The sequence below is a fragment of the Pinus tabuliformis genome, chromosome 1_1 (genome assembly GCF_031772625.1).
Source record: "Pinus tabuliformis cultivar Carrire ecotype Pingquan chromosome 1_1, CPIR1, whole genome shotgun sequence".
Classification (NCBI taxonomy): Eukaryota; Viridiplantae; Streptophyta; class Pinopsida; order Pinales; family Pinaceae; genus Pinus; species Pinus tabuliformis.
Window position 1 is genome coordinate 658,444,658 of NC_142297.1, and position 23,504 is coordinate 658,468,161.

Below are 23,504 nucleotides of genomic sequence, written 5' to 3' on the forward strand. Positions count from 1 at the left end.
TTATGATATTTAAAATATATTACACATATTTCTAGGATCGAGTGTGAGCCATTTGCATTGGGATAGCAGATATGATTACTATGATGGAAGGTAAGATTTGAGGGTGGTTATGAATGAAGTATAAAAACGAATAATCTATAGTGTTAGATAATTATTTCTCAAGGAAAACTAAAATATTTCAATCACTTATTATTGATGATTTTTTTCTTAAACTAAGTATGAGACTTACAAATGAGCTATAATATAAAGCAACCAAAGTGCTAAGGGTGTCGGTCTCTTGTGATAAGCAAGGTGAGTGTGACATCTCAAATGTTGTCACTAGTGCAATCTACAACTCTGGGTGGGGATTAGGCATTCATAACCTTGAGTTTAGACATGTGCCATCACTAGATATCAACTAGATTTTGGATTGTGCAGCAAGTAAATAAATGGACTAATAAAATTTTAACAAAAAACACTTATGATAGTAATATCCATGTATGTAATGTATTTTTGTTATGGTTTCTTTCTTTAGGCCTTTGTTGAAGGAATTCAAAGTAAACAACAGAAACACAGTAAGAAGAGAAGAACACGGTGACAAAGTTACGGTTGTTCAATAACACAAAGCCAAACATTGATTTACAGAAGGTAAAGGAGCTACAACAATTCAAACTCCATGCATCTGAACTATGCCTCGTCTACATTTATACAAAAACTAAATTAGTTATTTGCCCTTTCTACGCTAAATAGGTTGGGGGTGTGTTGGCTCTCTGAAACTCAACAAGTGCCCCTTAAGTCTGAGTAGGTCATGGCAGTGACAATGATGTGGTGTACTATGTGGGCGTGGTAGATGTTGTCAGGAGGAATTATTTCCAACATTTGCATCCATGTAATCTTACTCTAGATTGTAGCTATGTGTGCTCATGAATTTGGAGCCCAAGGATTAGCTCAAATGGTTAAACCATCCACTTAAGGCCTCTCGTCAGACCAAAAATCCATAGGTCAAAAGTTCAAATCTAGGCAAGTCCTTTAGGTTTACAAGTGTTATTGTTCTTCATAGCTAAAATAATTTGAGAAGAAAAAATAGATCAAGTCCTTTAGGTTTACAAGTGTTGTTCTTGGTAGCTAAATCCATAGGTCAAGAGTTCAAATTGAATCAAGACCTTTAGGTTTACAAGTGTTATTGTTCTTCATAGATTTCAAATCTAGGCAAGTCCTTTAGGTTTACAAGTGTTGTACTTGGTAGCTAAATCCATAAGTCAAAAGTTCAATTAATTCAAGTCCTTTAGATTTACAAGTATTATTGTTCTTCATAGCTAAAGTATTTACAGAAAAAAAAAAGCAATCTAGTGATGTATTTCTTAGAAAACTACAATAATAAACTATATATGTTATTTAAATATAATTATACCTATTTATTAAATATACTTTTTAAATAAAAAAATTAATTTTAATATCATAGTAGATTTCATTAATATATTAAGTTACAATTTAACACTTTTAATTTAACATTTATTTTTAAAGATCAAAATTATTTTAAATTATCTACATTGGTCAAATTTAATATACCTATAACAAACTAACAAAATCAAACTTCATGTACGGCTCATATTAATGGATTTGGGGAAATAATAAAATCTGCCCACGCACTCTCGCTCTACGAGTCCTGTACTTTCATCCTGTTATTTGTACTTTAATTTCATTTTAAATTTGGATAAAATATTAGATACGTCATGCTAATTTTAATTTTGGAATAAAATTGTTAGAATTAACATCTACTTCCATGGAGAAGGAAAGAGATGGGTACTTGCTAAGGTCAAAAACTGCCCTTTAAAGATAGCAGGACAGCCAGTGACGACAGATTTTAATGTGCTTCCCCTTGGTTCGTATGATGTGCTGATTGGAATGGACTGGTTAGAAAAACACTGGTCCATAATTAATTGTAAAACTAAGACTATCTGTTATAAAGATGAGCTTGGAATAAAACAAGAGATGCAGGGAATTAAGCGGCCAGTGCAGATTCGGCCCATAACTGCCTCACAGTTAGCAAAATGCATTAGGAAGGGATGTCAGATTTATGCCATCCAAGTGGGTTATGCCAACTCGAAAGATAAAACAACCACATTGGAGAACATTCCTGTGATACAAGAATTTGCTGATGTGTTTCCGGAAGAGATTCTCAGATTTCCACCCAAAAGAGATATAGATTTTACCATCGAATTGGTGCCAGGGGCAGCCCCAATATCCCGAGCACCCTACAGAATGAGCATACCAGAATTGACGGAGCTAAAAATGCAATTACAGGAGCTGTTGGACAAAAACTACATTCGCCCCAGTGTGTCTCCCTGGGGAGCCCCGGTATTGTTCGTTAAGAAAAAGGACGGGACCCTCCGCATGTGTATGGACTACTGTCAATTGAACAAATTGACAATAAAAAATAAGTACCCTCTACCCCGTATTGATGAACTGTTCGACCAGGTGAAAGGAGCAACAGTTTTCTCAAAGATTGATTTGCGATCAGGGTATCACCAAATCAGGATTAAAGAGGAAGACATAGCTAAGACAGCTTTTAGAACACGGTATGGCCATTATGAGTTTGTGGTGTTACCCTTTGGGTTGACCAACACCCCCGCAACCTTTATGTGTCTGATGAACAATGTATTTCATCAGTATTTGGATAAATTTGTGCTGATCTTTATTGACGATATATTGATTTACTCTCAGACTATGGAGGAGCATCAGGAGCACCTCAAATTAGTATTGCAAACCCTCCGAGAACACCAATTATACGCTAAGTTCAGTAAATGTGAATTCTTTAAAGAACAAATACAATATTTGGGGCATATAATCACTAAAGAAGGGATCACAATGGATCCCGAAAAGATAAGGACCATAATGGAATGGTCGGTACCCAAAGATGTGGCAGACATCCGATCTTTCATGGGGCTAGTAGGCTATTACAGATAGTTTGTAGAAGGATTTTCGAGAGTAGCTTATCCAATCACATCCTTACAGAAAAAGGGAAGAACCTTCAGGTGGACCCCTGAATGTCAAAAAAGTTTCGAACAACTCAAATACCTGCTCACCACGGCACCCATTCTAAGCATAGCCGATCCTAGTAAAGATTATGTGGTGTGCACGGACGCAAGTAAGGAAGGGGTAGGAGGTGTGTTAATGCAGGAAGGAAAAGTGATAGCATACAAATCAAGAAAATTAAAAGAGCATGAGCAGAAATATTTTGCTTATGATCTAGAGTTGGCAGCCATCATTCACGCCCTGAAAATGTGGCGACATTACCTTATGGGAAGAAAATTTCTATTATTGACGGATCACCACAGTCTGACCAATTATTTTAGCCAGCCCACTTTAAATGCAAGGCAAGCACGGTGGGTGGATTTCTTAAGTGGTTTTGATTTTGAGATCAAGCATTTAAAAGGGAAAGAGAATCGGGTGGCGGATGCTTTGAGTCGGAAATTGCAATGCCTATACGAGATTTCTTGCAGTGAAGGGAAAAGCCCCTTCGGGGAAATGATTAAAAAGGCAGCCGAACAAGATATTGTTTATCAACAAATAAAACAACAAATTCAGCAACCAACCAATAAAGAAAAATAGCTGGATTATGCTTTGGATGCTGCTGAAATGTTGTATTACAAAAAAAGGTTGTACGTGCCCAATTAGAATAGCATTAAAAATCTGATATTGGATGAGTATCATAAGAGTCATTACGCTGGACACCCAGGATATCAAAAAATGATCACTGCACTTCGAAAAGAATATTATTGGCTGGGTATGAAGAAAGATGTGGCTGGTTATTTGGCACAATGTCTGGAATGCCAACAAATTAAAGCAGAACACCAACATCCTGCGGGGTTATTACAACCATTACCCATCCCGGAATGGAAGTGGGAAACCATCTCTATGGATTTTATAACGGGTTTGCCTAAGTCAAAGAAAAATAACGACTCCATCATGGTGGTGGTGGACAAGCTAAGTAAGTCAGCACATTTTATACCGGTGCAATCTACTTACAGAGCTGTGCAGATCGCCCATGTTTTCATGCAAAATATATTTAAGCTGCATGGGTTACCAAAGACAATAATCTCAGACCGTGATGTAAAATTTACATTGGTCTTTTGGAAAACATTGTTTGAAGAATTGGGGACTCAGCTGAATTTCAGCACGGCTTATCACCCTCAAACTGACGGGCAAACCGAACGGGTGAACCAGGTGGTGGAAGATATGTTAAGAGCATATGTGATGCAGCAACCAACCAAGTGGGAGGACTACCTGCACTTGGTTTAGTTCGCATACAATAATGGCTACCACACATCATTGCTAATGAGCCCTTTTGAAGTATTGTACGAACGGAAATGTCGCACCCCCTCGCGCTGGGGTGGACTGGAAGACAGATTGATGTTAGGTCCTGAAATGCTTAAGGAGATGGAGGAACTGGTTAAAAATGTACGTTCTAATCTAAAGGCAGCTCAGGATAGGAAAAAGAACTTCGCTGACCGGAAAAGGAGGTTTAAAGAGTATCAAGTCGGTGATCATGTGTATGTGAGAATTCAAGTAAAAAAAAGCACATTACAATGGAGCGGGTGCGCTAAGTTGGCACCTCGATATTGTGGACCGTTCTAGGTCTTAGCAAGAATTGGGCCGGTGGCTTACCAGCTCGCTCTGCCAAGTCACATACGAGTCCACAATGTCTTTCATGTCTTCGTGTTAAAAAAAATATTTATGACCCTAAACATGTGATCAGATGGCAAGATATACAGGTGAGAATTATCTCCGATAGATCAGTCTAAATGTTTTCTTTTAAAAGAAACTGACTTAGGATGTTGCATGTTGCAGGTCGAACCGGAAAGAGAAATCTTGGTCGAACCGCTGAGCATCCTCGACCGGAGAGAAGTAATGCTGCGGAAGCGGGCTATTACCCAAGTTAAAGTGCAGTGGCAACACTTTGGGCCTGATGAGGCCACTTGGGAGGATGAAGAACTCATGAAACAGGCTTACCCAGGGTTGTTCATAACCAAAGGACATCAGGACGATGTCTAATTTCAGGAGGGGGAGATGTCATATCCCCAGAATATTGTAAATATTTTATTTACCATAGTTAAAAAAAAAACAAACTGAAGGATGGTGATACTATCTGTTGCATAAATTAATATTTTTTTTAGTAAATGAAAATGAGAAATGATTTTCCTAGTAACAGGGATATCATGTAACTTCTGAGGAGAGAAGTTAATATAAAAAAAACAGTTGCAAAACCCTAACTGCCCCCCCCCCCCCCCAACCGTGGGATGGCTTCCAGGAAAAGGGGGGGGGGAACTGTGCTGTAGAGGACAGGCAGTAAGGAAAAGAAAAGGGGCTTACTATGTCTGGTGATGATCAGATGGTAAGGGCGCAGAGCGCGTGCAACTTGTAAAAGACTGTTAGTCTTTGAGCAAGCTAGGGGGGAGATTGGTCTCGAAAGACAATCTCATGGTCGGGTGGTTGACTAGCTGTAGTGAACAGAGGTGACCTCTTTCTTTGGGATCACTTACAGGAAACAACACAGGTACGAGGCACTAAACTGAAACTAGAAATGTTTATTTCTGTGAGATACAGTTCTTCCTAGGATTATAAAAGAAACAGTGAGAACAGGTATTTTCTATATAATTAGGATCTGGATTCTAGAAGGGTAATAGTAGCGGTAAGCTGTCAAGAAGAGGGTTGATCTCAGTTAGAGTTTTACATTTAACCGTCTCTGTTTTAGGCAATTTTCTTCAGGTTGGAAACTGAGACATGTATAGTTAAACACTGGCATTATCAATAATTGTTAAGGGTTGGCAGAGTGACTCTGTCGTGAGTTGAACATTCTAATTATATTAATCAGTTTCGTGCATTTAGAGAATGAAAGAAAATAAAACCTTAGGGAGACATTTCAAAATTAGGCTATTTGTTCTGAGGATCAATAGTAAACCATACTGTGGAAACACCGTGCAAATATTAGACAGACCTGAGAATACGAAAGAGAACAGAACTTATTCTTACGCAGAACTAAATTCCAGTGCCAATTTTAGGTGGCATGAAACACGCAAGGGCTGAGCATTTATTTTAGCAAAAAAAAATAAAGCAGAGGATGCCATTGGTTGCCTCGTTTGCGAGCAAACTTAAGATAACACCAACCGAAAATGGAGTTTATTGCAAGTTCATAAGGTATTGCAAGGATGTTTCTCCTATTGTATTAAAGATAGGGTTAGAAACACTATGGGTGCGGCAGGATGTCCGCCCCCTGAGTAGCGTTTGAACTGCGAGTGAACCCAAGAAAACCTGGGGTTTGAAGCAAGACTATGTATCTCGGTTGGGTAGAGCTTGAAACCCTTCAGAGCTTTAACTCTTCCATATTAAAACAACGATAAGAATCAAGTAGAGTATAAGAGCTGTCAACTTAAGACTGCAATTCTGAGGAGAGGGTCTCAGACCTTCTCAATCTGAATGTGCACGCAAGTGGTAACATGTCCAACCCAAGAGCCGAATACATAGATCATCAAGAAACTAGTACATTTATTTGAATGCTAAACAAAATGCATTATATAATCAACGCTGGTCGAGACCAAGTCTTTAGAAAAGAAAGCTACATCCAGATTTCCAGCACAGACAAGTCCGCAGTGCTATAGTCTTTAAACATGAATAAAACAAAAGAGACAGCTGTGTCTATAAAACCAATAGACCTTCACGGTAAATACAACACAACAGTAAAGAGGAAAAGTGTCGCAAGCATAATGTGCACAGTTGTGCAATAAGATAATACAACCACAATGTCCCAGCAGTGAAACTCAAGAAGGACGCCAAATTCTATTATCATTAATAAATAAGTCATACATGCCATTCAATGGAAACCTGGAGCCTATGAAGGGACGCAATACCCTCCACTCCAATATCTAACTGAATATAAAAACCTGGAAGGGCTACCCTTCATCGGACACATGAAAACCTCCGAAGAACAATCAGTCGAGGCCTCGGCCGGAAGGCTTTTCATACCTGGAACCCTTGGCCACGCTGAAGGAGGGTTTCCTTTAGACAAGACTAGGCCACCACATGAGGGACAGGCGCCCAGCCTACATGAAAGCAAGCCACGCAAACATAGTTAGACAACTGTGGGTATGCAAGCAAACTGTAGTAGAAATTTAGAAGAAACCAACTTTGTTTTGACAAGGACTTACCCGTTTAAGGTTGAGTCTCCAAGCGTAAGAACAACTCTTTCCGACGCTGTAGGAAGCCCTCAAATACCTGCAGCTCGCATGAGCCATGAACGAGTCAAGGGTACTTGCAGTAATATCGGAGTAGCGCTCAGTTAAAAGGAAACAGAACGAACAAAACTCTGCATCACCTGATTACCTGTAGGGATTGGGTGCCAAATCCGCCAGCAATTGAGTAAGGGTCTGATGGGTCTGCTCTCTGGAGCTGCAATGCATGGACCGAACCAGAGCAGGCTCCACAAGGAGCTGCCCATCCAAATGAGCACCGTCACCAAAGCATCCGATAGAATAGGTCGAAAACCCGCGAATGGTTGCCACCGTTGGATGGCAGAGGGCGATCACCACCGTAGATGAGGCGGGAAATACCAAGCGAGCAGAGAGACTGGACAGCCTGCCCGACCTCGTACAGAACGGAGCGGGCAGGATTAATTACACATGAAACAGATAAGGAAAGCCATGTGATGGCGAAAGAACAAAAGGGAAAGCTACCATCTGTCCATTTTCCGCGTGGACGAAACATGCGAGTTACCAAATCGGTGAATTAAATAAATTTCATAGTCAGTACGTTGAGTACATAAACAAAATTCAATGCTGCATGTCAAGGTGTGCAATTGATGGAACTATGTGGGTTCCAATAGTTGCATGAATTTATAACTTTATCGTGTAAACCCCAGTAACTTGAAAACCATATATATATATATATATAAAGAGAGGAGGACAGGTCACAGAGGTTTACTATATATATATATATATATGGAAATGATGGGCGATCGCACCGCTCCTTACTAAGTTTTAATATGTTTTCCCACTCTTGAAAATGATATATTATTTTTTATTATCTATAAAAATTCATTCTAGAAAGTTATTTGCTAAATACTATAATATTTTTTTTTTTTTTTTTTTTTTTTTTTTTTTTCAGCTGGTTCACGGACCCTGGTCAGTTGATCCGCTACTCCAGGTTTGAGAAATCTGGGTGGACCCCACCCGAAGGGGGTCCACCCCTCGGTCACCACAGACCTAACCCCAAGAGCTTTCGGGTTTCGACCCTGTGACCTCCCATTGGCGAGGCCCCGACTTGACCGATTGAGCTAACCCTTGGGGCTACTAAATACTATAATATTATATAGTTAATAGTAAATAATTCTAAAAATTAAAATTTAAGTTTAATTTAACCATATTTTTTTTGTCTTTTTCATTGAAATTGAAATTTAATGATGTAATTTTTTTATTGTTTAAAAATGGTTTTTATGATTTTAAAAATAAAATTTAAATTTAGTTTTGCCAATGGAAGTTTTGTTTTCTCCATTTAAATTTGGTGGTATAGTTTTGGATAAGGTTGTAATTTCTTATTGTTTAGAATGTGTTTTTGAATACATAAATAGAGGATTGGCTTATTACACTACTTAAACTTGTAATCCTACAAAATTTAGGGACAAATTTAATAGGAAAACAGAAAACATGAATATGCTTGAAATTTTAATGTAAATAATTTTTAAAATAAAATTTATAAAGTTATATTGTCTAAGGGACAATTAAATGGTTGGTCAAAGTAATGTGAGTCTGAGAAAACTAAGAGATCCAAGGTTCAAATCTCCCAAGTTGTGACCTAGTTTTTAGAGAGGATGACAGGTTGGAGACCCCAGAGGTTTACTAGTAGGTACACATGAGGATATTGGATTGCTCTCCCATTATATATATATATATATATATATATATATATATATATATATAATGACTATATATATATAATGACATTGTTAATTTTAAATTATTAAAATTTTATAAAAGAAAAGGTGACAGTGTGGGGTTCTTTATGACCTTCCATAACAAATTGAATTAGATTAGTCTTGAAATATAGGCAAAGCTTCCAATAATTAGGCTCAGATATATGTTCTCTTTTATTTGCATCATTTTGGAAAAATTCTTCCCAATCAAATCACATAGTATTATGGGAAAATTCTAATAACACAATTTGACATTATGTGAGAATTATAATAACACAATTTGACATGTCACTTCGAAAACCTCTATCATGAATCTACATATTAAAACAACCATATAAAAAAATTTGTTTATCACCTATTATTGTAATGTAAATACTCGACTATCAATTACTGTAATGTAATACTCAACTATCTATTTAATTCAAATAATACATTACACTTGTCATTATACTTTTATGCCATCTGTTGTTACATTAACGTTTATAATCCATTGTTACATTAACATTTACATCGTGGTTGTAACCTTGATTTAATGTAATTTCCCTTTATCAAAGGTTTCTGATATTGTTTTGATGGTCCTCAAATATTCTCGGGATTTGTAGGATATATAGTCGCATTAATGACACTTTTGATCAATCTATCCTAACGGCTAAGGTTGGGGATTTACATGTTAATTTCTTAAGTTTTATTTATCAAGTTTAATACTGCACTCATCCCGTCATCTGGTCTGCATTAATGCTGAAGTTACCCCGGTTGTTGTGGCAGCCTAGGTAAAAGGTTCAGCCTGCCAGATTCTTCAATGCAGTGAGGCACCTCTACTATCCTTGGACTCCAGACCCTATCTACAGTCATCAGACATTGGCATTGATTCGACAGTTGGTAACATTTTCGGGTCCTTTGCCCACCGATGGCTAGGTGGTATTGGCTTATTGTTTCTATCTTTTGAAGGAAGTCTTCGACCAGCTCTACAAGATGGTTTATGTGTAATGCTGATGCCATTCCTTAACCGAGTGTTGGAGACGTTGGGTGTCGAGGCCCTCCTTTCCTGCTATGGCGGTCCTTGCTATTGCCTTGTCAGCTATCTGGTGCCTTCTGGCTCAGTGATACAACAATGTTGCGAGCCTTTCAAATGTACATGTATCGTGCTGTGTTCTTACCTTTGTTAGATGCAAACTACAATTATTTGTACACTTTTGGGTTTCATATAAACAGAGTTTAACTTATGTTCTCCTCCTGGTCGGGAGGTAGTGGTTTGCAGGTGGAGCAGACTCCCGGGTGAAGTGTGGATGGAACCCTTGTCCCTCTCATTGAGCTTCAAGCTAGAAGCTCAATCCCTTTATTCGGTAATTGATCTAGTTCATAGTTTTCTTAAATAGGGATTTATTGCGGATGAAATTCTTCTTTTAAAGAATGTAAAAGCTTTGAGAAGACTTGTCATTTACTTGCGGTTTTGTCTTTTTAATTGCATGGAGGGTTAACCAACCTGAAACGGTGTATGTATTTGAATTTGGGCATATGAGGCGAGGCTGAGGCTTGCTGGTTTCTATTTGAAACTGGCATGGTCCTTGCGGTCAAGCTATAAAATCCAGTCTATAGATTGATACTGAACTTTAAACATATTTAGAGGTTTTAGTTGTGGTAATTATGGTTCAAATCCTTCGTGGATTTTTCACAAGATTATACAGTGTTTTAAGTCGCCTTTGAACTCTATGTTTACTCTGGCTGCAGTGTATTGTTTCTTCTGTTTCTGCCTATTGAGGCATAAATTCTAATATGTAATGTTTTTATTTGAAGAAGAATCGCTATCAATCCTTCTGAGCTTGATATTTGTCCGCACTTGGACCGCTCTGATATTTAGAGGGTTTGATTAGTATTTCTCTATTCCTCTTGTATTACCCAGATTGAATTAAGTAGGGGTTTTTACAAATTATGAGATTCGTTGTTTTTGATTTTTCCCTGACACAGGGTTCTGCTGCTATTTAAAATTTTTCTAATGTTTTACATGCGGTTTTTTGTGCATTACTGATATGGTGCAGCGAATGCATAAAGTGTCTCTTATTTTCAAGGTTTTGTCCCATTTTATCCTGGAGTTTTATGTTATTAATAATAGGAAGAATCATTCTGGAAAAAAATATAATCTTGAAATTATAAGTCTTTGTCCTTGATTCTAGCAAGGTTTTCATTAGGGAAAAATTATCGTTTTAATAGTTTAACGCTTGCATAATAACTAATAACTATAGATACTTGTTCTTTTCTTTGCTTAACGCTAGTATACAACTCTATTATCTGATTTTTAATATTCTTTTATGAGGTTCTTCCTTTTAATTTGTACCTATACCAGAATTGTAATTTATCATTCTATTTGTCTATCTTTTGATACGCGTTTTTGCATGCTAGCCTACTAGTTCTCAAGCTATTTTGACATGTTCTACAGTCTAATACATGTGAGCTGTAGATATAATTCCTACGTAGTTATTTATGCTTCCTTCATACTAATAGCCCTAAACATATATAATATATGTAAATACTTTCAGAAAATACATAACAAATTCTTCTAGAATTATTTGTAGGATAATTTTACTTATCTGGTTCACAAAGCTTTTCCAGATTTATCTTGCAGCTCAAACTTGCTGCTCAACAATATGCCTCCCAACCTTGAGACTACTCTCATTGTAGTTGTACCCAGCAACTTTTCTTACTATCTTTATTATCTCTTGGTCGAGATCTTTAATATCTCTGATGGATATCTGGTCCAAACAAGATGTAGCAACAAAACTCTGCCTAACCTCTCACAAACTTTATCCTTTCTTTCATCGTGATCAAAATCCCCTATCCTCTTGATCCTTCTTGATTAATTACGCAAGAAATTAGTTAGGGCCAATAATTGTTTTCCTAACCACTTAGCAAGTAAAACAGTATTTACAAGTAGCTGCTAATTCACTTATGCATAAGAATTTTAAAAATAATTCCATAATTAAAATAACATCAAATTATTTGGTTTGCAGTAAGATAAATATTTAATGAGAATCTTAAAAAACTATCCTTATTACCAAACAATCAAATTAAATATGTAATTAAAAACCTTGGCAAAATAATTAATCTATTAGACAAACAAGCTCTATTATTAACCTTTGGAACCATGTGAATCAATAGAACCTTCACGGAAGCAATGATTCCATAAATCATGAAATTACATTTTGAATTAAACTCTAAGGTCATGATATGTCATGCACGCTCAGAGGCAACGGTGATTATTTTAAAATTTTAGTGAATAGTACAATATACTACACCATTTGAATTAAACTCTAAGGTCATGATATGTCATGCATGCTCAGAGGCAATGCTGATTATTTTAAAATTTTAACGAATAGTACAATATACTACACCATTATTCTAGCAACTAGGATGACACACCAACATCTGACGCAAAGGCACTTCATCATGTAATCGACGTGGGACTACGAGGTTAGAATAACTCATTGATTTATCTTCACATTTGAGAAGGTAATGGGAGACTAATGTTCAGAGCAATATTAAGGCATTGGAGATGAGTTAGGAAATAGTAGTTATTTTAGCAATCATTTCTTGTTTTTGCACACCGAGAAATGGGTATTTTTGGACGTTTTGGATGGTAGACCATGCAGGAGATTTAATTTTATTTTTTTTCTAAATTCGGAACATAGGGCACCCTAGGATAAGCAACATAATTGAGGTAATTGATGCAACCAATATTAGGAGAGTTAAGACAAACAATCTATCATGTGAGAATAGAGTATAAAGAAGGGAAGAGACAAAAAATGGGAAAGGAAGTACATATGGTAAAGAGAGATGTGAGACAAATAATGGGAAAGGAAATACATATGGTAAAGGAAGATGTAAGAATGGAGATTCCACTTTTAAGTAGGAAGGTTGATAATTTAAATGGATATATTAATTGACATATTATTTATTTATTATTAATAACTGGAGAGTTCAAAAAGGAAATATAGCGTCTTGAATTCTAAGTGCAAAAAATTTCAGGTTTTGCATGAAGAAAAAGGTCATAACAGTCAACCAAATTATCACAAATTGTTATATGAAAGCAAAGAATGTAAAGTAGAGAATATATATAGAGAAATATGGAGTGGACTATGTGTGTCAAAGTCTTAACTAGTTTTAATTGCACCAAGAGTAACTTAAAGATATTGTAATGTAATGTCTTATTTAATATTTTGACACAGTGAAGTTATATAAAACAAATTCAAAACAAAATAAGAAACATAAAATAAATTATTATAATTAATAATTAAATCATCTTAAATCCATCTTAACCCTGGATTTACCAACAAGACTCATCAAATATCTTGACATGTAAACTTATTTTAAAGTGAAAAAAGATTTGATCCCGGGAATTAAAATGGATCTAAGTTGATAACTAGATAGAATTTGGAGCTATTATATCTAAACATAGAAGATATATTTATGCTTGAAAGGGATTGAACAAATCATTGGATAAAAATAATATCATGGAATAAGAACCCAACACACGGAACTTTACCTTTCCACCATCTTAAACAAACAAATAAAATGAAAAATTTATCATTTCATGTATACAATGCCAAGAAGTTAATCAAGTGTGATCATGTTACCTAAAAATCTACAAAAGTATTGTTGTAACACCATAATTGCATCAAAGAAGAGCCAACATACACTAAGTTTTTATGACTTTTTTGTTTTAAATATTTTTTCATGGATAAAAGAAAAACCAACCCATTCTCACTAGAAATTAGAAAAAAAAGAAGAAAAAGTTAGAAAAATAAGTGAAAATTTTCTCAATCAGAGTACGGCAATAACATTTTAAATCTCTAAAATCAATTTCAATAATTCAAAAAAAATAAAAAAATAAAAGCAAATTTAACCATTACAACAAAGAAAATTTGACAATTTCCGCGACATAAAAGGTCACTAGGCATTTGAATTTTATGCGGCGAAAAAGACTAGGGATAGGGATTTGAATTTTATTAGGCGGAGAAGACATTCCAGTGCACTAGGCTTAAAGCTCATCGTTATTTCATCTTTCATTGTCTCCATGTGGCCATTGCTTATTGGCAATGAAATTTAAAAGTTGGTTTTAATATTTGATTTTAAAACAATATGTTAATTTTTTAAAAATATTTTAAATTATTTTTCCGCAAAATTTTTCCATAATTTTTAAATTTAAAAATATTATAATTTTCTTTTTTCATAAAACTTGCACAAAAACTTTTTTTATGTTATTTAGATTTAAAAATGTTGTAAGTTTTTTTTTTTTTTTTTTCCACACAAAACTTGTTTATGTTATTTTGATTTTAGTCACATCAAAACAAAATAATATTTAGAACGAAGAAAATATTATGTATAGTTAGATGTGTTTATGAGATGTTTGTTGCTTTATAAATAGATGTGAATTTATATGGATGTTGTTTTTTATTTACATGAATTTGTTAGTTTTTATTTATATAGTTAAATGAAAAAGACTATCAAGTAAATGGATATAGATATATAATTATTAAATGGTCTAATAAGTATTAGTAGTACAATCACATTAAAAATATTAATGTGATTGATATAGTGGAAAGCTTCATAAATATAACAAAAAAACTATGCAACACGAAGAATGTCTTACTAATGCACATATTTACGTGATTAATCATGTATGAAGAGCTTACGGATTAACTTTAACTTGAGAAAAAAAAAGAATTACACATCTTATTGTAAAATGGACCATTTTGATAAATAAAATTTGCTTATATGTTAATTTCCTCGTCTAATTAGAATATGAACTTATTAGGATTGGAATAATATCAAATCCCTAGGAAATTGGTGGGCAGGGAGCCACGTGGCACAAATCTAATTTAACTTGAAAAAAAAATAAAATTATACATCTTATTGTAAAATGGACCATTTTGCTAAATGAAATTTGCCTGTATATAAATTTTCCGATCTAATTAGAATATAAACTTATTAGAATTAAAATAGTTTCAAATCCCTAAGAAATTGGTAGATCGGGAGCCACTTGACACCAATTTATTCCTTTCAAATTTATTATATCAATTTAACATTTTTTATTTAACATTTATTTTTAAAGATCAAAATTATTTTAAATTATCTACATTGCTCAAATTTAATATACCTATAACAAACTAACAAAATCAAACTTCATATACGGCTCATATTAATGGGATTTGGTGAAATAATAAAATCCGCCCACGGACTCTCGCTCTACGAGAGTCCTATACTTTTATCCTGTTCTTTGTACTTTAATTTCATTTTAAATTTGGATAAATATTAGATACGTCATGCTAATTTTAATTTTGGAATAAAATTGGTAGAATTAACATCTAATTCCATGGAGACTAAGGCTGTACCAGCAAAAACAACCGTATCACACAAACCAATTCGACGTCCACAGGAGAAAAGATTGATTACTGTTCATCATCTGTCTTCTCCAACCGACCAAACACGACCTGAAAAACAAAATATTGCATGAACTAACATCTTTCAAAAATGCAGAGCGCACCTTATACTGGCACAAGTATAAACGTCATGCTAATTTTAATTTTGGATACGGGGATTTTGTGGAGTCATTCATGTTAAGATATTTTTTAGTTTCCACCTTCTGTTAGTCAGTGAATGGATCAATCAACACATAATGAATGGATAAATCAACACATGATATTAGTCACACCTCCATTATAAACATCTTGAGCCGCGCGACCAATAAATAATGATCACTATCTGTCAGTAACAGTCAGCAATGGCACGCTTTCAAAATGCTGAACACAAGCTGTAACTTAAGCACTGGAGTGGAACAGGGCATGCAGGAACACAAGGTCTACTCCTTTTAGGCTCAAATAATTCTATAACTAAAATGGCAGATGCATATTTCCCTGCTGCTTGGACATCAAGCGCTAGGTGTTTTGGATGTGGGAAACCCTGCAAAGGCCAGAAGAAAGATTCATGTTCTGCATGATCTGTCCCTTTTAAATGGAGGTAATGGAAGTGGAGATTAGTCCAACCATTCACCCTTAACAACCAGGATAAGTTTTTTTCTTTTGACAAGCTCGCCGGAATCTATACATTAGATTCTGTGTAAAACTTGATCCAAGGGTGGCCTGTAGCAGTAGAGGAAAATATTGTCAGAATGATTGAGTCGTATATTGATAATTGCATTTAAGAGAAAATAAAGATAACACATATATGCAGAATGTTTAATGCCCAGCATTTCAACAATTTTACTTACTGTAAGTCAGCAACAGTCATCAATATCAATGGCATGCTTTCAAAATGCTGTACACAAGCTGCGTTTTAAGTGAGACGACCACTGCAGTGGAACAGGGCCTGCAGGAACACAAGGTCTGCTCCTTTTTGGCTCAGATAATCTCATCTGTGAAATACCAGCTGCAAGAGCATCTACAATTTCACATGTCCCTGCTGCTTGGATATCAATCTCTGGCTGTCTTAGACGTGAGAAACCCTGCAAAGGCCCGACGAAAGATTCATCTTCTCCATACTCTGTTGGAATTGAATTCGCAAACTGCGCTCTTTTCTCCCTTTTATATGAAGACAATGGAAGTGGGGTTTCTTCTAAGCATTGATCCTTCACAGCAAGGAAACAGTTTTTCCCTTTTGGAATGCTGCCTGGAATCTTTACATTAGACTCCGTGTAAGGAATGCTGGCTGGAGTCTTTACATTAGACTCTGTGTAAAACTTGATCCAAGGGTGGCCTGCAGCCACAGATGATGAAAATATGATCAATAGATTCATAATTACATTTTAAGAGAAAATAAAGATAACAGATATACAAAATATTTAATTCTCAGCAATGCAACAATTTTACTCACTCAGTACTTCCTGCGGAGAAAGTCTCTTTTCCACATCCCTCGAAATGGTAATATGCCTATCAAAAGGGCATGTAGGAGGACACCAGCCCCCCAAACATCAACCTTTTCTGAATAAGTCGTCCCTGCCAAAACTTCAGGGGCAACATATGAAGGACTCCCTACCACTCCAGATAAATTTTGACCTGTTTGAATGTGAAAATGTACTCTCAGTCAAATACATAAAGAAAACTGGTGAATTATTTAATAATGATGATATGTTCTTGTGTACATGTTTAGTGAGCAGAACCAAAGGACAGACAAATACCTTTTGCAAACCGCGTGGACAAGCCAAAATCAGCTAGCTTCAGTTGTCCAGAACTGGTTCTGAGAACATTCTCAGGTTTAATATCCCGATGGACAACACCCAACTCATGACAGTATTTAATGACCATTATTAATTCCTTGATCAAGTTTGCTGCCTGATGCTCAGAGTAGCGTCCAGTCCGAGACATCTCGTCAGTGAGGCGTCCACCAGTGCATAACTCCATCACAAGATGCAAAGATTCTGCATCTTCATACACAGCTCGGAGTGTGACGACATTAGGATGGCCTGACAGATGCTGCATAATCTCAATCTCCTTATACACATTTTCTTCAGTCTTTTTTGGGAGAGTCTTACAGGCGAGCTCTTCCCCAGTAGCTTTGCTCTTGCATATTCTCACCAGACCAAATTTGCCTCGTCCTAATTCGAGGCCGAAATCATAATCTTTTTCAATCTTTCGCTTCCTACCAGTCCGGGTAGAAGCAAGAATACATCCAACCTTTCTCTTCAATCCTCTTTCTGGTGAATTAGGGAAACAACCCCTTCTTGGAGGAGGAGGAGCAACGGAAGCTGCTGTAGGATGCAAATCTAAGCCCTTTGTCCGCTTCCTCTGCTGTTGGAAAGAAAGGTGCGAGGCTAATGATGTGGAAGACTCACCATCATTGCGTAGCCGAGGTGTGTTTTCTAAATTGGCACGGTTTACTGCTGCTCCTCTGTTCCGCTTCCTTGGTAATGAATCCATTTGAACTATGGACTTTGCAAAAAGAGTTTAACCAAAAGATCTGGGGCTACTCTACCAGACGAGATGCAAGGAATTGTTATGGCAAAGAGGAGTTTAGACTGATTGACTCCAATGAAGCAAAGGTGTTGTTAGTAACCTGGGAGATGGGGCGCAGTGGCCACGACATGAGGGAGGTCGTAGTTGATGCCTCTGATGGAAGGATAACGCCGTACCATTGCCTCGATTGTCTCCTCTGCAAGCCGAGCCTCTCGAGGCAAATCAAAGAATGGAAGTCAAATTTCGAAAAGCTCTTTACAGAGCTTCAAACCGACATTTCGGTGTTTTAGACTGCTTAATACTAATCAGTGTTTACCAAAAGCCAGGGAAGATGCTTGCCAAAAGCCAGGGAAGAAGAAGAAGAACAACAACTTGCAGGGAAAAAGCAGTAAAAATATCTTCAAGAGTGACATAAAAGAATGGGAAAAAACAGTAAAAAAATCTTGCCATGCGACGAAGCACACAACAAAACTCGAAGGTGAAAAGAAGGCAACTCAACCGATATTTGAAAAAAGCAGTCACACTTCAAATCAACGGTTGAAAGTGTCTCACCTAATCCAACGCAGCAGGGTAAAAGTGTTGACGATTGTTGATGCATAGGAATATTGACTATCATGCATGGAATATGACTTTGGACCTATCTTTGGAGGAGCATGAAGTATTGGACCATGTGTAAGGAAAAGTAGTGTATCCTCCTTCAAATGCACTTGCTTCTGCGAAAACGAAGTATAGAAAAGGTGAGGTCAAAGCTAAAAAAAATTGCTTGACTCCATTCAAAAGCATTTGGTTGCCTATATTTTTTAATTGGGAACTTCTAAGGAAATATATGTTAAGTTGGTTGGGATGGTCAAAGTGAACAATGCAAATCAAATCCTCTTTCTCAAGAAGAAGTTGAAGGATATCAAGATGGATAAAGAGGAGTCTATCCAATCCTACTCCATGAGAATAACTCAAATCAAGAATAATTTGCTATCTATTGGAGAAGTTACTACTAATGGGAACTCACTCTCATTTCTCTTGGAAGTCTTTCAAGACCATAGGATGTATTTGTCACCACCATTCTCAACAATGTCAGGATACCTGGTTTCATGAGTTATTGGCTAGATGCACTCAAGAGGAGACAATAATAATGGAAAAAGATAAATCCAACAATGGAAACAAACCTACCGCTTTCTCTGCACATGCATAGAGGAAGAATGATGCTATTCCAAGGAAACAAGGCCAAGGATCTAGGAAGGGATTCAAAGGAAGATGCTACAATTGTAATAGGTTCGGCCACTATGCTAGAGAGTGCCCTCACAAGAAGAAGCCTCCAAGGGATGATGGCAACAACAACAACCATTACAAAAGAATCAACAATCGAAGGAACAACAATTTCAACAACAAAGGAAAGAGGGAATGCTCTAGTTGCTCGATATGGAAATAGTCGACCTCCCAAAAGGACAAGAAATGCTAGGTATGATGAAGTAGTGTTGTAAAAAACAAGATGATTTTTATCTTATTTTTGCTCTATCTACTACCTCTCCTCCAGATACTTTAGATCATTGGTCAATTGATAGTGGAGCCTCATGGAAATTCACTAGATATAAGGAGGCCCTCTTAAATTTGGTTAAGAAGAAAACTAATCTAAAGATCATACTTGGAGATAATGCCACCTACCCCATGAAAGGGATAGGTATTGTCACTCTTCACTTGAATCAAGTTCAAACCATTCATCTACAAGAAGTGTTATATGTGCCCTATTTGAAGAAGAACTTGGTGTCTATTTCTGCAATGGAAGATAAAGGCTTCAAGGTAGCATTCATTGCTGGAAAGATGTGTATTTGGCATAGAAACCCTAAAGATGCGTTTACTCTTGGATTTAGGGTTGGTGGTATCTATCAAGTTGATGGAAGTCCTTTGGGAGCTTTGGCAAGTGATACGTCTCTTCAATGTGAGCTATGGCACCAGATATTTTCCCGCTTACATTACAAAAGCCTTACCTGGGTTAAGGAAGATGGTCACAGGTATGTACGAGTTTAACATGAACCATGAAGGCGTTTTTCAAGGGTTGTGCAACAGGGAAACATACAAAGGGACCATTCCCTTCTAGTGAAAAAAAGACAACTGATATTCCTCACTTGGTCCATTCTGACCTGTCTAGTACCTTGCTCGTAACTTGATTGGGAGGATACATATATTATGAAATATTTGTGGATGACTTCTCACACAAAACATGGATCTATTTCTTGAAGAGGAAGGATGAAGTGTGTTCAAATGGTTTTGTTGTTTTAAAGCATTAGTGGAGAATCAAACAGGAAGAAGATCAAGACGTTGAGGACCGAAAATGGAACCGAATATGAATCAAATGAATTCAATGACTTTTGCAGAGAAGCTAGCATTAAGAAGGAGACAACAGTTCCATACACTCTTTAGCAAAATGGTGTTACTAAAAGAAAGAATTGAATGATTATGGAAGCCACCCATGTCATGATCTATGATCAAGGTCTATCAAAATTCTTGTGCGAAGAAGCTGCCAACATTGCCGTATGTGTTCAAAATAGGAGCCCACATCAAGCTTTGGATTTCAAGACACCCAAGGAAGTCTTCACTAGTAAGACACCTGATGTTTCTCATTTTAGAATCTTTGGTTGTCCAGTATACTCTCATGTGCCTAAAGAGAAAATAAATAAGTTGGAAGCTTCTAGGAAGAAAGGTATATTCGCAACTATAGTGAAAATCCGAAGGCATAGAGAATCTATTTACCTAGTCAAAGAGATGTGAAAGTAAGTTGAGATGTTACCTTTGATGAAGATACTTCCCTCAGGAAAGCTCGAGATCTCCCCATCTCAAGGAAGGACAATGATGATGCTGTCAAAAAATAAGACGAACCTCCGATGGATCAGCCTATGTCCGATGTTGATGGACCAATAGATCTTATTGATCCACCTCCTGGTGATCCATCTACCTCAAGAAGAAGACCATTATGGCTCAAAAATACTCTTGAAGATGTTGAAAGACATACTGCTCCAAGAGGGACATTTCACAAAAGTAAGAAGCTGAATAGGTATCAAGGGTACTTAGCTGCCATGAGTACTATTGTTCAAGTTGAACCTTGCACGTAAGAAGAAGTTGTACAACACCAAGTATGGAAAGATGCAATGAATGAGGAATATGAATCGATCATGAAGAACGATGTCTGGGACGTGGTGCCCAGACCTAAGGACAAGTCCCTGATCACCTCAAAATGGCTTTACAAAATTAAACATGGAGTTGATGGGAGTATTGAAAAATATAAGATCATGTTTGTAGCTCGTGTTTTCTCTCAAAAGGAATGAGTGGAATATGACAAAATATTTGCACCAGATGCTTGATATACCACTATCCGCTCTACTATTTCTCTCGCTGCCAATCAAGGGTGGAGCCTACATCAAAGGGACATCAAGACCACCTTCTTGCATGGCTTACTTAAGGAGGAAGTTTACTTGGAACAACCTTAGGGGTTTCAAGTTCAAGATAGAAGGACACATGTATGCCGATTGAAGAAAGCCCTCTATGGGTTAAAGCAAGCCCCTAGGGCTTGGCTCGAAAGGATTGACAATTATCTCGTGAAGCTAGGATTTATTAGAAGTTATGTTCATCTAAGCCTGTACTTCAAGGTTGAAAAGGACATTCCTCTTATTTTGGCCCTTTATGTTAATGATCTCTTTATAGCATATGCAAATGCTCTCATCTATCAATGCAAGAGGGAGTTGACTTCCAAGTTCGAGATGAAGGACCTAGGAATGATGCATTACTTCCTAGGCTTGGAGGTCTTTGCAAAATGCAGGCGAGATCTTCCTTTCCCAAGGAAAATACATTGTAAAGCTACTAGAGAGATGTGGAATGGTGGAATGCAAGTTTGTGTAAACTCTGATAGAACTCAACTTCAAGAAGATATGTGGAAGTGTTGTTGGGCTCGAATCGGTAAATCCTTCTGAGTAAAGACAAATTGTGGGGGCCCTGGTGTTCTTGGTAAACTCCTGACTGAACATATGCTTTGTTGTAAATACTTTGACTCAATTTATGGTTGAGACTGATCACATACATTGGGTTGTTGCAAAGAATCTCTTAAGATATCTTCATGGCGCCATCAACTATGGACTGAGATACAATGCTGGGAATTTGAGTCTACATGGATATTCTGATGCTAATTGTGCTGACAGTGTGGTGGATAGAAGAGCACATCAGGATGTTGCTTCTCTTTGGGATCTGCTTCAATTTCTTGGATGAGCGAGAAGCAAAAATCGGTTTCTCTAAGCACCACTGAGGTCGAATATATTGCAGCTAGTATGGCCTGTTGTGAAGCTATTTTGTTTAGGAATCTCTTTAGTGAGCTATTTGAGCATGTGTTGGATACCACCGTTATCTATTGTGATAACCAGAGTGGGATTTTCCTTTCAGAGAATCCCATGTTCTACAACTGCTCCAAGCATATTGATATCGGGTACCACTTTATCTGGGATATAGTAAAACGAGGATCAATAAGGCTCCAACACATTAGAACTGATGAGCAGGTTGTTGACATCCTCACGAAGCCCTTTGGGAAGGTAAATTCTTAGTCTTCGGAGAGAGACTTGGAGTCGTGGAAGGACCCTCCCATGAGGGTCCCGCTTGAGTTGGACATTGAGCTGTAGAAGCTCCTGGGGGCTTGGGGTACTTCTTGGAGCTATGTGTAACCATAGGGTGAGTGGTACACCTTCCCCTATAAGTACATTGTGTACAGGGTGGGTGGTCACCTTCCCCTGTGATACCCCAGAATGATATATGAGAGCATAGGGTGAGTGGTTTACCTTCCCTTATGGCTAATGATATATGCACATGATGAGTGGTTCACCTTCTCCTGCGGATGCCCCAACATACATCCTATCCATGTGGTCCAAGACTCTTGGGAAGTACCTTTCATTTGGCCAATGAGTTGGGAAAAGAGGATAGGGACCATAGCACTATAGATGGACACATTATCTACTATCGTACTCCCTATGTCTAGGATGCGCGATGTTCAACAACTTGATCATTTAGGATAAAGTCTAATTACGGTTCTACCACTGGTTATGTGGATTGACTCTGGTCAATGGAGAGTGGTAAGGTCTTGTGACTTATTCTCGGTTGATTCTTCTTATCATTTATATCAGAGTTCAACAGAGTTGAGACGAGGTTCAGAGATGATACATGATGATCGATGGTCATATATTAGTAGGTGGAATTCTCCCCAATTGAGAGGGAGTGTTAAAGTTGGTAACTAGGGCCAAATTCCACTTTGTACAACTCATTTGATGGAGATAATTATTGCATTGAATTCCTATTTTTGAGAGGACCAAAATAATCCTAAAGAACACTAAATTCAGACAAGGAGAAATATGTTTTTGAAGTAAAGCGCACACATGTGCAAATTGTCAAGGTCGACCACACCATCATGTGGGCTCATGAAGCCCAAGAGACATGTCTTTTGACCCTCATTGACTCATATAAATAAGAGTGTACTCCAAACTCATTTGGCACCTCACTCAATCAACACAAATTTCTCTCTCCTCATTCTATTTGTTCATACAGTTCAGAGATAGAAGGAATCTCTCAAACGTGCGAAGGGACAGGTGGTT

At 37.0% G+C, this 23,504-nt stretch overlaps 1 pseudogene; it reads right to left on the reverse strand.

The window, feature by feature from the left end:
- Positions 1-17,079: 17,079 nt before the first annotated feature.
- LOC149215111 (serine/threonine-protein kinase PEPKR2 pseudogene) lies at positions 17,080-17,850 on the reverse strand (annotated as a pseudogene).
- Between the last annotated feature and the right edge of the window lie 5,654 nt (positions 17,851-23,504).